Below are 13,887 nucleotides of genomic sequence, written 5' to 3' on the forward strand. Positions count from 1 at the left end.
AAAGAGCAGTCCCCAGACACGGACAATTTAAACTCTTTGCTACTGTGCCTTGTACTAATACCAGCTTTTTCCCATGGATCTGTATCAGACAGAGACATGATCTCAGAGGAGCAGCCTGCTTGGCTTACGTATTCAGGAGGTTTTCATGAGAAGCCATTTGTCCCACACTGAGGTTTCCAGCACCTTTGGGTTTTATCCAGCCTGCTTTGAAAGGTATGGTTACACCCCAAGGTCCGGTTTGCATTAAGCCATTTGGGCTGACAGGAGTCTAATGTAGAACAGATTTGAGTCACAGTCAAAGATCCCCACGAGGCTGAGCTCGACCAGCTGAACAGGATGACTCATGTAATCTTTGTCAGCGTGGTAGATGGTGCATGCTAAACCGCACAGGCGGACGTCTTTAACAGTAAACCTTTGTCCAGGCCAGCTCCTGGTGTGGGCACTGCTGTGAAACAGCTCTCCTGAAGCTCACAGGGTGGTTGCAGATGCTTGTCCTGGTATGTGAGCAAAGGCAGCAGCAGCCCAAGCGGTGGGGGTGGTATATGGGGCCGGCACATTCATTCCTGTCACTTGCTGGAACTGCTGAGCTATTGCATGTGAGATGTGGAAAGTCAGCATGGTCTAGAGAAAGTGATTAAACAAAGATACGGGGGCCTAAGGAAGTGCCCTGCTTAGCTGAGATTTATGAGCCATGGTCGGATATGTCACTTGAAACTGCCAAAACACAGGGGGATGGGCCTTAGCCCTTCCTGGATGTGGCAGGAACTGCAGGCTGTGCTTTCCCATCCATTTGGTGTCCATGCTGCAATACAGCTGCCTGAGTGATGCCTGTAGCTTCAGGCTCTTCCTTGGTGTTTCTTGCCTTGTCTACTTTCCTTTAGTAAAAAGGGTTCTGCAGTCTCGCTTATTTTATGTATTGAGTTTAAAAACAAGCAAACAAATCTATTTTCCTACAGGGACTTTGCTTTTTCTGCATGTTTTCTATGGAGCAGGGGAGCTAAGGTAAATAACTGTGAGGTTGTGTGTGAGGTGCTTGTGGTGGCACTGCACTGCACTGCACTGCACCCAGGGCAGGGTCTGACACTGATAGAGCCTCTGATGTGGTTGAGGAGTCTCCTGCTGACATTAAAGTACCTCTGTTCATAGCAGAAAGGGGCTGTATTTCAATCAAGTAGCATCTCTCTGCTCTGCCTGAAGAGAATGACTGGAGTTAACGGCTTGTGCTTTGGTGATATCTGCTCCTACTTCTGGAAATGAAGAGTAGTCACCAGCCTCCAGAACAGCTCCTGAGGCTTCTTTTCAGAGCTAAAAAGATCTTGTGTCCAATCTGAGAAGAAGACAAAGCAGATACCCACTAACTACAGTGCTCTGAAGAACCAGGAGTGACCAGTGGGATGAGAGTCTGTCCTATCCAGCTGTGACAGGGGTGAGAAGATGTTGCCAGGTCCCCAGAGGCAGTCTTCACCTTTGCTACATCCACTTTGTTGTTCCAGGAGATGACTGGGAAAACCACCATCCACAAAGCATGGAGATCCCTGGAGTTCTGACTTCATCTCAAGGAGGGGATCTTCTCCTGGTACCTTTTATCTTTAAATTAGGAAAAAAATTAGCTACAGGGGCTAGAAATGACAGCCAGGCAGGGGGATGATTTCAGAGGAGAAAAATGCTCGTGAACCTCCCTGCTCCTCCCAGGCAAAGAAGCTGCCAGCCTTGATGTGGCATGTCATTCATCACGCTGTCACCCCAGGGCCTGGAGATCAGTCTGCTGCCAGGAGGGAGCGTGGGGCACACCTGTAACCTTTGCCTACCCGAGATGTCTGTGGTTGTCCCCAAGGCTTGCTTTTGACTGCAAAGGCAGCAATGAGCTGTGGGGGACATGGGGAGGGGCTGTGGGTGCTCGTACCTGCAGGGATGGGAGCTGGTGGGGAGTGCCCTGGAAAGCATCAGCTCTGCTGTTGCAGGGTGTGTTGTAGCCCAAGGGGCACTTCCCACTACAGGGAGCAGCAGCACAGCTCATCTCTGCCCCAGGACTCTCGACATGAACTCAACCCAAATCCACAGAAAACTCATTTCTGGGGAGAAATGGAGCCATAGTGCTGGATTTGCTCATGCTGAGAGTAGCTAAGAGCTACTTCAGAAGATTGCTGGTCATCTTTCTGGGTTGCACAGCATCTCCAGACCTAACTTAGTGAAAGCAGACAGCTGCTGTGTAAAGGTTGGGGCTGTCAGGTTTTGTTTTGAAGCAGCTCTTCCTCACCCCACCAGCTAAAGACCTGAGCGTGTATGTTCACATCTTCTTTCTAATGCTGGTTTTCAGATGCTGCAGCAGTTTAGTCTGTGTGGTTCATCTCACAGCAAAGCACAAGGGAAGAGTCCCATGCCCGTTCCCCAGCAGAACTGCTTCTATCCAACCCATTGGGCTGCCCAGGCTTTGTGTTTGCTGAGGATAGGAGCTGCAATATGCCAGCAGAGACAATAGGTAGGCAGGAGATGAAAAACACACCTGGTAGGAAAAACGAGTGGATGCAGCTTCTTTTGAAGTAACATGCAAGTATCTGCATAGAAGGAGTGGTTGTTAAACCAAAGTAAAGGCCTGTCAGGCCAGTAAATCCCACTCTTCTTGGTTATTGTGTAATTTATAGAGTACTTCAAAGGTGTCAGGGCACTCTGCAAGCAAATACTAGGGGAGAATCCACTCCCCAGAAAGTCTGCCCTATGACCTTACAAGCATTAAATCCCTCCTGACTCTCCCTTTTTGCCATAACCTGGAAACCCTTCCTGCTCCAAAAAGTCTCCCGAGGTCCCTTTCCCTTAACCTTCATCACTTGCTTTGTTCTTATATGTAAAAACGTATGTTTTTTTCTTATTTATAATAACATATACGTTTCTAGAGCAGACACTGTTCTCCCTGGTATTTAAGAAGATGGTTTTGTGCATCAAGAAATCAATTCCATTTCTGTGCCACTGTATATTTATAGAGACTTTATTGCTTTTTTTTTTAAGGTCTTGCTCCTTTATTTCCTTTTAATTATTTTCTTTTAAGCTTCTGGCTGAAAGGGAAGCGATACACTTATTGCTTCAGAACAAAAGCTACAGTATTTCTGATATCAGGGCTGTAATGTTTGCTGAGGATCAAAGGAACCTTTTCAAACATCAGTGTTTGTTACCGTTAAGAGGTGGCAGCCGCATCTTAAACACCCAGCCTTGTCATGCAAGGGAGTGGGCACTGGTGACAGACACACTAAATCCAGCAGTATGGGCTTCGCTTCAGCTTCTTGCTGGTCAATTTGAGCTTTGGCCCCAGCAAGGCCCCAGGGGATGGTTTGACCTTTAGTATGAATTTAGATTTGCACTGTGACTTCTCTAAATTATGCCTGCTAGAGGTCTTCAGGTCACAGTGCTCCATTGGCAGAGCACTACCAGCTCCCAGCACACCCCAGTAAGTGTGGGAGAAGGGGATGTCATTGTTAATGTTAGCTTCAAAACGAGCTGGATGTAAACTGGGTGTAAAAATGGCAATCTGCATGGGGTGTGCTTGCTGTCTGTGGCTGCTGTGTACTGAGAGATGCTTCCATCTCTAAATGGCACCATCTAAATTACTGGTGTAGGGCAGCAGATGAGCTTTGCAATGTGCCACGCGGCAATGTTCCTCTCACCATACAAATGGTTAAAGTAGAAGAGCTGCTCTCTTGGCTTAGATAAACAGGGTCCCTGTGTGAATAGCTTGCAGCCCCCACTCGTAATCTCTTTCTGATCTCTGGTTATGAAAATTATAGGTGGAATGTAAACTCCATAAAGATTAGTAATCACCAAGAGAGTAGAACAAATATTGGGAAGAGCTGTGAGCTTTTTCTGCATTCCTGAGGAATTCTGCAGGGATTCCTTTTCTATGGTGGAGCTTGTGCTGTTCCTCAGCTCTTCTCCATTCAAACTTGCTGTCTGAAGGCAGTGGAGATGTTCGTGGAGGATTTTCAACTGTTGAAGAACTCTGGCAGGGATTCACTGTGACCTTGTGTAAATGACATGAGCCTTGTTTGCCTTAAGTTCTGCACTTATAAAGCAGAGGAACAGGATGTATGTACTTGTCAAAGAATTTGGGGATTTACTGCTGGCTCAGATGGTGCTGGGGTGTTCTCAGGTTCTCAGGGAAGGAGCTCTGACTGTGAAGCATTGTTGTTCTGCGGCACAACAGCAACTCAGTGTACTCCTGTGGGATATCTTCTGCATGCAGGGCAGCACTTCTGACCACAGCTATTGCTCTTGAGCATCTGATGTAGCGTTTCTGCTTTTCAGGCATTCATGGTTTGCCTTAATGTAACCATTTTACAGTGTCAAATTTGGATTGCAAACCACATCTCTCAAGCCACCACTCCCCTCAACTTGGTCCTTTAGTACCTTGTGGCATACTCTGGAGTTAAAGAGTCTGAACGTGGAGCTTCCCAAAAGTTTAATGGTTGGGAAATGGGTTCTGAAAAATCCAGCCCATTGCACATATGGGGGATGTGCTGTATTTGAACTGAGTTTCTACTTACTTGTGATAGTAATATCCTTCGGAGGAAGGGGAATATCCAGGTCCTTCCAACTTAAACCATTCTCTGAAATGCATTCAAATTAGTCTTTACCCACACCTGTGAGTTAGGATATTGTTGTTCTTGAGATCCATGTGTAATAGTCTATTTGGAGGTTCATGACAGATTGGAGGAGGTTAAGGATCAATTGCTAATGGTAAAGCAGAAGAGCTGAACCTCTGGCTGGCTCCTGCTTCCTGTTCCCCGGGTGTAAAGCACTGAGCTCCATGGGGGTCCTGGGCCAGCAGCCAGCAGCAGCTCACCAAGCCTGTCATTCCACAGAGCTCTGCTATGGGGAGGCTCTGGATGCAGCTCAACAAGAAACATGTTCCCATCCTTTGGGATGGGATGGGGCAGGGGGGTGAAGGTCCCAAGTCCAGCTGGTGCAGGCAGTTAAGTCAGTCAGGCAGGGAAGATGTGCTGGAGACAAGCCCATAGAGCTGCTGTGGTGTGGTTAAACTACCAATGCAGAAGCCATGCCTGGGCTATAGGCTGAGGGATGTGGGGGAAATGAGGAGGTTGTTTCACCTACACTTGTGCAGGGTTTTCCCATGTACCTCCCATCCTCTGCAGGGCCTTTGGATGCTGTTCAGAGCAGCTGTGTCAGGTTGAACAGTACGCTCCAGGGACAAAGTTGGGCTTTCATTCCATAGGAAGGTGTTTGTGGTATGCTGCCAAGATGGTGTTTTATTGCAAATTACCAGTCAAGCTGCATCAGAGACCACCCAGATCTCTCCCTGAGAACATGGCTGTGCTTCAAAACTCCCATCAGGTGATTTCATTGTCCCTGCAGTGGGTACAAGCTCCCTGTCCTCTGCTGGTGCCATGTTCTGTTGTATGAGTTATCCTAAGGAGAGTGTTTTACCTCAGTGTCTAGCATCTCATCTGCTGTGCATACAGGGCTATTGTACCTGTCTTACAGCTGGGAAACCAGGGTGCAGGCAAGCAATTCCTGCAAGCCCAGGTAGGAAATCCAGGAAAATCAAGGTCTCAACCCAGTACCCAGATAAGCACTTAGAATATTTTTAGCTTTTTCTCTTTTGCTGCTGAGAGCTGCAGCTGATTTATCTTTCCTGACTAACTCTGCTATCCCTATTGCAAATCTGGATTTGGTTGGAGATTCCTTCATCTAAACATCTGGGATTTTGCCCTGCCAGGATCTGTAAGGATAGCTGAAACAGCACAACTTATGCATGCTCCAAGAACTAAAAACTCGGCCAAAAGTGCATTGACCTGTCTTCCTCTCCTGCAAATGGATGGATCACTTTCAGTTCTGGCCTAGTGACACTCCACTTTGCTATACATCGTTGCTCTGAATATTAGGAACTGCTGCTTTAAATCAGCAAGAGCTGGATTTCAACCGCTTGTAGTGCTTACCTGTGTTAACAGCCTCGGACAGAAAGAGTTGTACTTCCAGCTCTCTGACTTGCGCAGGCTCACAGGGAGGGCTGTTCTTTAAATGGCTTAAGATAGCTTAAGAAAAATAAACTGTAAAAAAATTGTTTTCACCCCTTTTTGTAGCTGGGTCAGTTCCCTATTCTGCTTCACAGCCTGATTCCACAACTGATTCTGTTGGCACAACCAGAAGGGGAAGGAGGACAGAAAGAGATTACATTGACACTGCTGCCAAAGACAACATGCTGTCAAGCCACAGCCTCGGTTCCTCCTGTGTGGGCAGCAGGTCTCCCCCATTCTCTCTAGCTCTAAACACCATCAGCAAACAGCAAAAGAGAATCTGATGCTTCCTCTCCCAAAGCCAGCAAGTGCCTGTAATAATAATGATTTGATAAACACCCCAAAGCATTTAATCTGCTTTTTCAGTGAGCTGCAGGCCAGGGAACACCAGAGAGACATGAAACAGCAAATGCAGAATAGATTGTAATTAACTTTAAACCCTGTGGAACCCACACTGCTGTGTGTGGCAGGCTTGCTTTGGAACAAAGTTGGGTTTAGTGCAAGTTCTGATCTTGGTATCAAGTCAAGGCTTGTCCAGAGAAAGTGTAGGTGCCTTTATTAGCATGCAAATCACATACTCTCTTTATTGCACTGTCTCTGGATCCCTCCCTCCAGAGCGGTTTAATAGATGCAGGCAAGAACTAATTAAATTCCTTTATCCATACCTCATGCTTGAAGTGCGGAGCTGAAGGCAGGAATGCCAACAGGCACACGCCCATACCCTCTCCATTTCCAGAGAGCGTGGCATGCCTGACCTTCACCTCATTAGGGAAGGAATAAATCCCCCAGCATGAAGATGAGGATGTCAGGCACTGTATGTATAAATCACATAAGGAGTTTCCAAATGGCTTTCATCTTGGGAGTCCTTAAAAGTTCAGAGCTGTGGATCAGTCCAGAGTGGATACCTTTCAGCAGTAATTCCACATCTGAAGCTCTTTAATAATATGGCTCCTTTAAATAACATTCTAAAAGCCCAAAGCAGCTGAAATGGCAGCACGCAATCAAATGAATTACTTTAATTGCTATAAAATTACCATACAGTGTATTTGTAATTTTAATCTCCTAATCCACAAAGCACCTTTTCCCCTTTACTCTTCCTGAAGAAAGTAAAATAGCTTCTGGTTTCCGTGCCAGTTTTCCAGGGATCTTTGAAAACTGAGGAGAAACCTCCCTCAGTTTGGAGGTTTCAGCTGCGGTTCTGAGGTCTCTCTTTTCTTTAAAAGGTTTTCCTTGATATTAATGCAAAGTATTTCAAGCAGTAGCAGGATCTATCCCAGCAAAGCAGCCAGTCCAAGCTTAAGGAGATTTCTTTGCTTCCCTGGATGACTGTACAGAGGTTATGCACAGTACAAATCTTCCTCAGAGTGCTGAGGAAATTGGAGGTTATTGCGGATCTGCAGCTGAAAACCAGCACCCAAAGGACAAACCCAGCCGTGCTCTGTTTCCAGTCACCTTATTTGAAGTGTTATGGCTGGAAAACCGCACTCGAGATCTTACACTGAAGATTCCCAAGTGGCTTCCCCATGTGTATAAACAAGGGTTTCTGACCTCGCAGCCATTCTGCACACCAGCTCATCCTGGGATGAGCTAAAACGTTCCAGCTTAGCAGGGCAGCCTGCAGAGAGGCTGCTGTAGCATCCTGTTGCATCCCTCTGAGCTCAGAGCCTTAGAGAATCTCTCCGGCTTCCTGTGTGTGTGAGAGCTGGTGCTGGCTTTTCCATTCACCAGCCCTTGAGCTGAGTTAGAGACTGTGGTGTTTCTGACTGTGTAAATCCTGACAAACCCATCAGGCTTTGTGCTTGCTGTTCAATCTCCTGCAAGATGAACTGGAGAGGCTGTGCAGAATGTGTGGGGTTTTCACTGTAATTTATCTAACCTACAATCAAGCAGGGCTTAGCTGTTCAATCCACTTTTGACAGACTTAAAGGTGTGCCTACACTTGATGCTTGAGCAGCTCACAGCCTTTATTCTCATCATACCCCATGACTGCTGCTACTCTTCGAGTTGATGAAGAGAGCAAAGAGCAAATTAAGTGATGTGTGCGAGGTCATGCAGGAAACTAGTAGAGAAGGGATTTGAGCCTCAGCCATAGCCTGGGTTCTTGGCTGGGGCACCATCTTCCTCTGTGATGTTAGAAACAGGATCATAGCTCTTCTATTTTGGAGAAAGCAGCTATTTTCCTATTTGGGGGGAATTATTTTATCTGTGCCTATTAATTAAGCTACTGTAGGAATAATCCACATGGAAAAAACTCAGATGCTTTCCCAAATAGGAAGTAATTTAGATTTCAGATTAATGGCTGTGACAATGGAAATATGTAAAGTCTTTTCCTGATACAGAGCCCAAAACATGGCTAATGCTTATCTATGGGGACACAGGTGTGAAAACTCACTTGTGCTGCATGCGAGGGACAAATGCTAATGAAAGGCATAAATACCCCCATTACCACAGTGACCTCCAGAACCCCAGTTAGAGCTGGCACTGGGGAACGGCTTAACAGTGGGCAATGTTCTTCTGTATCCCCTATAAATTGATTCTCAAAAGCAGGTCTGTGTGCAGCTTAGTGCAGCACAAACCCAAAGCGAGTCCCTAGTGGCAGGAAAGATTGTGCTGCTGTGTTTTTCTCTTGTTAAAGAATCCTTTTTTCAGGAATAACCCATGCTGAAAGGAGCTCTGCCCTGCAGTAGTTCTGACTGATAGCAAATCTGGTGCTGGTTGTGTCACAGCTAAGACAGCTGCATCTGAAAGAATCACATCTGCAGACTTCAGCAGCCGCCAGTTGGGTACCTTGAGCTGTAGAAAGGGATCCAAAACTTCCGTGACCTTTTGCTTTCATAGGAGAGCAAGGTCTTAGCTGGATGGGGCTAATTCCTGCAGAGATATGATATGGCTCATGTCTCACTTGGAGGTGAAAGCCCACAGGCAACTGTGGAGAACTAAGTGATCATGTAGCTGCAGTAAGATGCAGCTCAGTAGTTACCTTGTAGGAGCTACACAGTGCTCATCGAGCTGTGCTCAAAAGCTTGGACAGCTACTAGCATCCCCCCTCATTTAAGAGAAGAGAAAACATCACAGAGCACATTGTCACCCCGACCTTCTCTGTTTCTGACACTGCAATTGCCATCTCTCACGTCTAAAGCAGGAGTCTTGGGAGTTTGATGTGCCAGACAGAAACGGGGGGGGGGGGCTGAATGCTGTGGTTATCTCATCAAAGGAAACGATTTTGTGCATTTCCAAGGCTTAAATAGCTGACAACTCTCACTCTTGCAAGTCTCCCTCTCCTGCAGGTGCTCTGCCCTTGATCCCACTCAGAGAAATGAATCCTACTCCTAGAAATCAGAGCGAGAGTGAGAAGCAGGGAGGATCAGGGCATGGAGTCGTTCTCTCAGGGACCTATAAATCCACAGTTCTGGCAGTGAAAGGAGCTTTGCAAAGCAAAATTAAGGGTTGGGTGGACAGCTGGGATGCAGGGAGCCAGCACCAGGAGCGAGCCCAAGTTTGGAGTAATGGTGATACTCTGCCGCTGTCAGCTGCAGCTTACAAAGGAGCTACTTCAGTTTCCACTGCTGTCACAGCCCTGGGGGTGGGATGGTGCCAGCCTCCCTGAGAACAGCAGGACTGCAGCCCAGGGCTTTCTTTGCAGGCCCTCAAGTAGAAGAAAATCTCTCTTCTGTGCAAGCCTGGAGCAGTACATGGCCAAGGCCACGTACCTGAGCTCTTCAGATTCCAACCAACAGAAGGGGAACTGTGTGTATGCAATGCCAGAGAGCTTGTGGGGAGGGAAGTGTGAGGAGAGAAGGCTTGTTCAGGTCAGGTGAGGATCTCTGTCTGTGCCTTTCCCTGTGTTCCGTGGTTCTGCTGGGTTTATCTCACACCAATGGCTTTAAATGACTGAAAACTGTGCTCTGGATTTTGGGGCAGAGGGGCTGCAAGTGCTTTGCATGGCGTGAAGGCCCTTGGCATTCCCCATGTGTTACGCTCACTGATAAGGTTAATGGGATAAAGAAAACGTTACCAAATGCATTTTACCAGATGAGTGCAGTTTGCACTCAGCTGTTAGGCTGTGCTGGGTTTTGCTGCCTTAGGAGATGCAGAATGGGAAATCCTAGCTCGGATTCATGAGAGGGGCAAGATGAAAGTGAGGAGCTAATGACTGCAGAGGGAAGCACCACAAATTTCTCTTGCACTCGGTCAAGCTCCAAAATAATCAGATTAAGCCATAGCTGTATAAATGGGGCTTGAGTGTGTTTGCTCTGCTGACTTGGTCATGCATTCAGGACGTTCAGAGTGGTGTAACTACAGGCCAGGAGGTATTAGTCACGCTGAGAGAACTTCAGTGAATATAAGAGGGCTTCATCTGGGCAGTTACCAAGGCAACTCTTGCTAATATTTCATTACAATGCAGGTCCCACGAATTAGGACTGGGAATCTCCAAAAGAAGAGCTTATTGTCAATATTGTGCTTGGATTGGGTGTATCCCAGAGAAAAAGAAAGGAAAAAAAGCATTTGCCATTGGCAGAGCCCACAATGTGTGGCTGCAGATAAATGCTGTACATCCAGTGCTAAGTGGGGAAGTTTTGGGTAGTAGCTAATCTATTTCTAGCTGTGAAATAAGTGGAAAATACAGATATGAACATATCCGTGTTGAGATGATGCCAAGACACCTGCAAGCAATGCTGGGCCAGTGGCTGCAGCACAACCTGTCCTAGTATAAGCTGGTGCCCTCACACAGAGGGGTCTTCACCCCAAAATGCTGTGGCTGCCATCAGTGTGTTTGCTGGAACCAGGTCCCCAGTGCCAGCATGTGGGGACACAGCCCACAGAGGCTGTTTGACCTTCCCCAGCCATGGGGAAGAGGCATTGCACACCAACTCTTTGCAATGCAGCTTCTGCCCTGGTAAAGGATGGGGACTATTGGGCAGAATTAGTGATAGCACATTTATGTCTTCTAATGTGCTTAAATCAAATAATGCAAACATGAAAGGTTTAATGTTGATGGAGCAGAGCTATGGTACCAGCTCCTTCTGTTTGTCCACATGGATCGTTGTTATTCCAGAACAGTTATCCTCTTTCTCACTTTTTGTTGCCCTTGCCCTGTCTGAAGTGAGCAGAAAACACAAAACCTGTACACTGAGACTGGTTTTTGCCTTAATTTCTACACAGAAGGTTCCAGTAATGGTCTTAGTCTGTAATTCTGACAAGCAGCCCAGGTAAAGGCTGGTGGATGCCTGGTCTTTGCTTCCCACCTTGAAGCCCCATGGCTGCTTGGCGAACCCAGCACAACCTGCCTGTGTGGCAGAGACTTCTAGCAGAGGCCCCATGTACGCATTATACCAGCATTGGGTTGGTATAATGCTTCAACCTCATGGCTGTGGGGAATGAGGTTATTTCCCATGTTCAAAAAGTGCATTTGAAAGAAAGGAAACCCTTCATTTCTAACATTGTTTTTTCCAGACTTTTTAGCTTCTTTCCCAGCTGCCATTCTTTGCAAGACCCAGTTCTCATTTCATCAGGAAAAACATGTGCACAAGTAGAAAATCTGAGGAGCACAAAAAACTGGAGCATGTTCCCCTGGGCCTACTGTTCCCAGAGTGATTTGTGACTTTAGCACCAGCTCTCAAGAATGGCAAGAAGAAAAGAAACCTCTTGAATGGAAATGCAGTGGATGATTTAAACCAAGCAATCCTTATTGATGGGAATCATTTCTTCCTCTCCTTCAAAGAAATGGGTCTATTTCCTAGAACCATAGCATGGTTTGGGTTGGAATGTGTGTTTCTATCTTGCCCTCATTGCTCTTTCACCCTTGAGTGGGTGCATTAACTCCCATCATTGCACTGATTTTCATCCCAGGCACATTCACTCATCCCCCTGCTTCCTCTGCAGCTTCAACTTGACACCACAGTCTTCATCCTCCTGCGGTGCTGAGCAGCCGCCACGTCTCAGCCGAGAACTAGCTGCCCTTTTCCGGTGGGTGAACTGATCTCTGTTGACATGTCAGCTCAATCTGCAGGGCCCTTCTGGCTGCGGGCAGAGCTGGGTGGCATAAAGTTAAAGTGTGATTTAGTTACTAACATAAAAGCAGCTGTGTTCCTGTTTGATTTGTGCAAAGAAAAACACATAGTTCATGATGACTAAGCCTGAAGAATGCAAAGGAGACAGCACATATGTATGTTTTCAGTGTGCCCCAGAAGAATATGGAGTTTAGGCTTTAAAGGAAAGTATTTGAGTCCTTGCCAGGTAGACAGACAGTATGAATGAAACACCTGTTCTGGCTTTGGGAGGGTTTTGGAACCCTTTGATTCAGGAAAGGTACAGACTGACCTTAAAGTGAATTGAATTCTCTGGTGTAGAGTAACATGTCCTGCTGCGTTACAAAACTTCTTGATCTCTCTGTGAGAATGTCCACAGCAGACAAGACACAGATGAGTGCTGCCTTGGGGTTAGAACTAAACGGTGCTGGCCAGGGATGGCAAATGGATCAGCTGGGTATCAAACCAGCCTTTTCACATTTGAATTCAGTGTTAAAGGAGAAACACTATGAAGGAAACAAAGATATGACACATTAATTTAACAGAGGGGGAATAACCTTTAATTCCAGATGTGTCCTAATTCAGCTCTTGGTAATGCTCATTTGGCACTTGCCAGATTTAAGGGTTTGCATTTGGACATAACATAATTCAATTCTGAAAAATACAAAGGATGCTCTTTCTTAGAGTTACTTCCTGTTGCATCACCTTATCAATCTGGTCTGATTTGCCCAGGTTTAACTATTTCTGTTAATATTGCAAAACCAGCATCAGGAATATTTCCATAAAAGCAGAGCTGTGCTGGCTATAACACTGTGGGGTAGAAGTTTACGGCCTGTAGTAGATAGCAGATGAGGTAGTGTGAGGAGTCCGAGCATCCCTTTTGGCCTTTGGCTTTCTGCATTCATAAGAACCAGTCTGAGAAAGTGAGGCAGATCCTGGTCAAATTCCTCATGGCTTCAACAAAACTCCTCAGTCATTTCCCACTGCAGATTCAAGCTGGACCCTACCTCCCCCTACACAGAAGGGTTTAAAAAGCTGGAATTGAGCTGTCAGTTTGAAGAACAAACAAGGCAAATGTACTTTGGGTGTCTGTTTGTGGGCTGTTTGCAGAACTGTCTGTATGTGCCTGTGTGAACAGGAGGGGAGCCCCTTTCCGTTGCCTCTGTCAACTCAGCAAACTCAGTGAAGCCTCACTTGAAACCTTACTTTTGTTTTAGTCTTCTCAGGTACAGCCCATGAAGCTTGAGAGATTATAAAGCTGGAGATGTGCTTGAAGGATATTGATTGCTCTTCTGGCTTGTGTTGGTTCAATTCCAGCTCACGTGGAATTAGTTCTTAGCTTCTAGTAGCTGTTCTTGACACAATTGTGTCAAGACACGACAAGCTTATGAAAATGGGGAGCTTGGTATAATGTTCTTAGGTCAGCAGAGAGCAAGGCTCAGGAAACGTGCTTGTTCCTCCTTCTTGTAGCAGGGTAGTAGAAAAGTAATTAAATCTTCCATAACATAACACCTTCCTGACCCTATACAAGGTACAAGAAGAATATGCTCACTTACTTCTCTTGGCTCAAGCTCTGCTTTTGCTGATGGCTCTGGCTGTGGTGGTACCTTGTGTGGGGATACTGTGGTTCTTTTTCCATTGACCAGATGTTGGCTTTCCCAGAGTGAGGAGTGCTTCTTTCATTTCTCCATGTAATAGACAATACAAAACCAGGGAATTTATCCCCAGCAAGCAGAATGTGTCTGCATTGCCATGGAATTACTCAGTGGGCCCTGATCCTGTCTGTGGGACACTTCCGTGCACTTCTGTGGTAGGTAAGAAGGGTCTGTAGGGAT

The sequence above is a fragment of the Pezoporus flaviventris genome, unplaced genomic scaffold (assembly GCF_033815535.1).
Source record: "Pezoporus flaviventris isolate CSIRO_AGI_PZ_B2104156 unplaced genomic scaffold, CSIRO_AGI_Pfla_v1 ptg000213l, whole genome shotgun sequence".
In the NCBI taxonomy this organism is placed as follows: domain Eukaryota; kingdom Metazoa; phylum Chordata; class Aves; order Psittaciformes; family Psittacidae; genus Pezoporus; species Pezoporus flaviventris.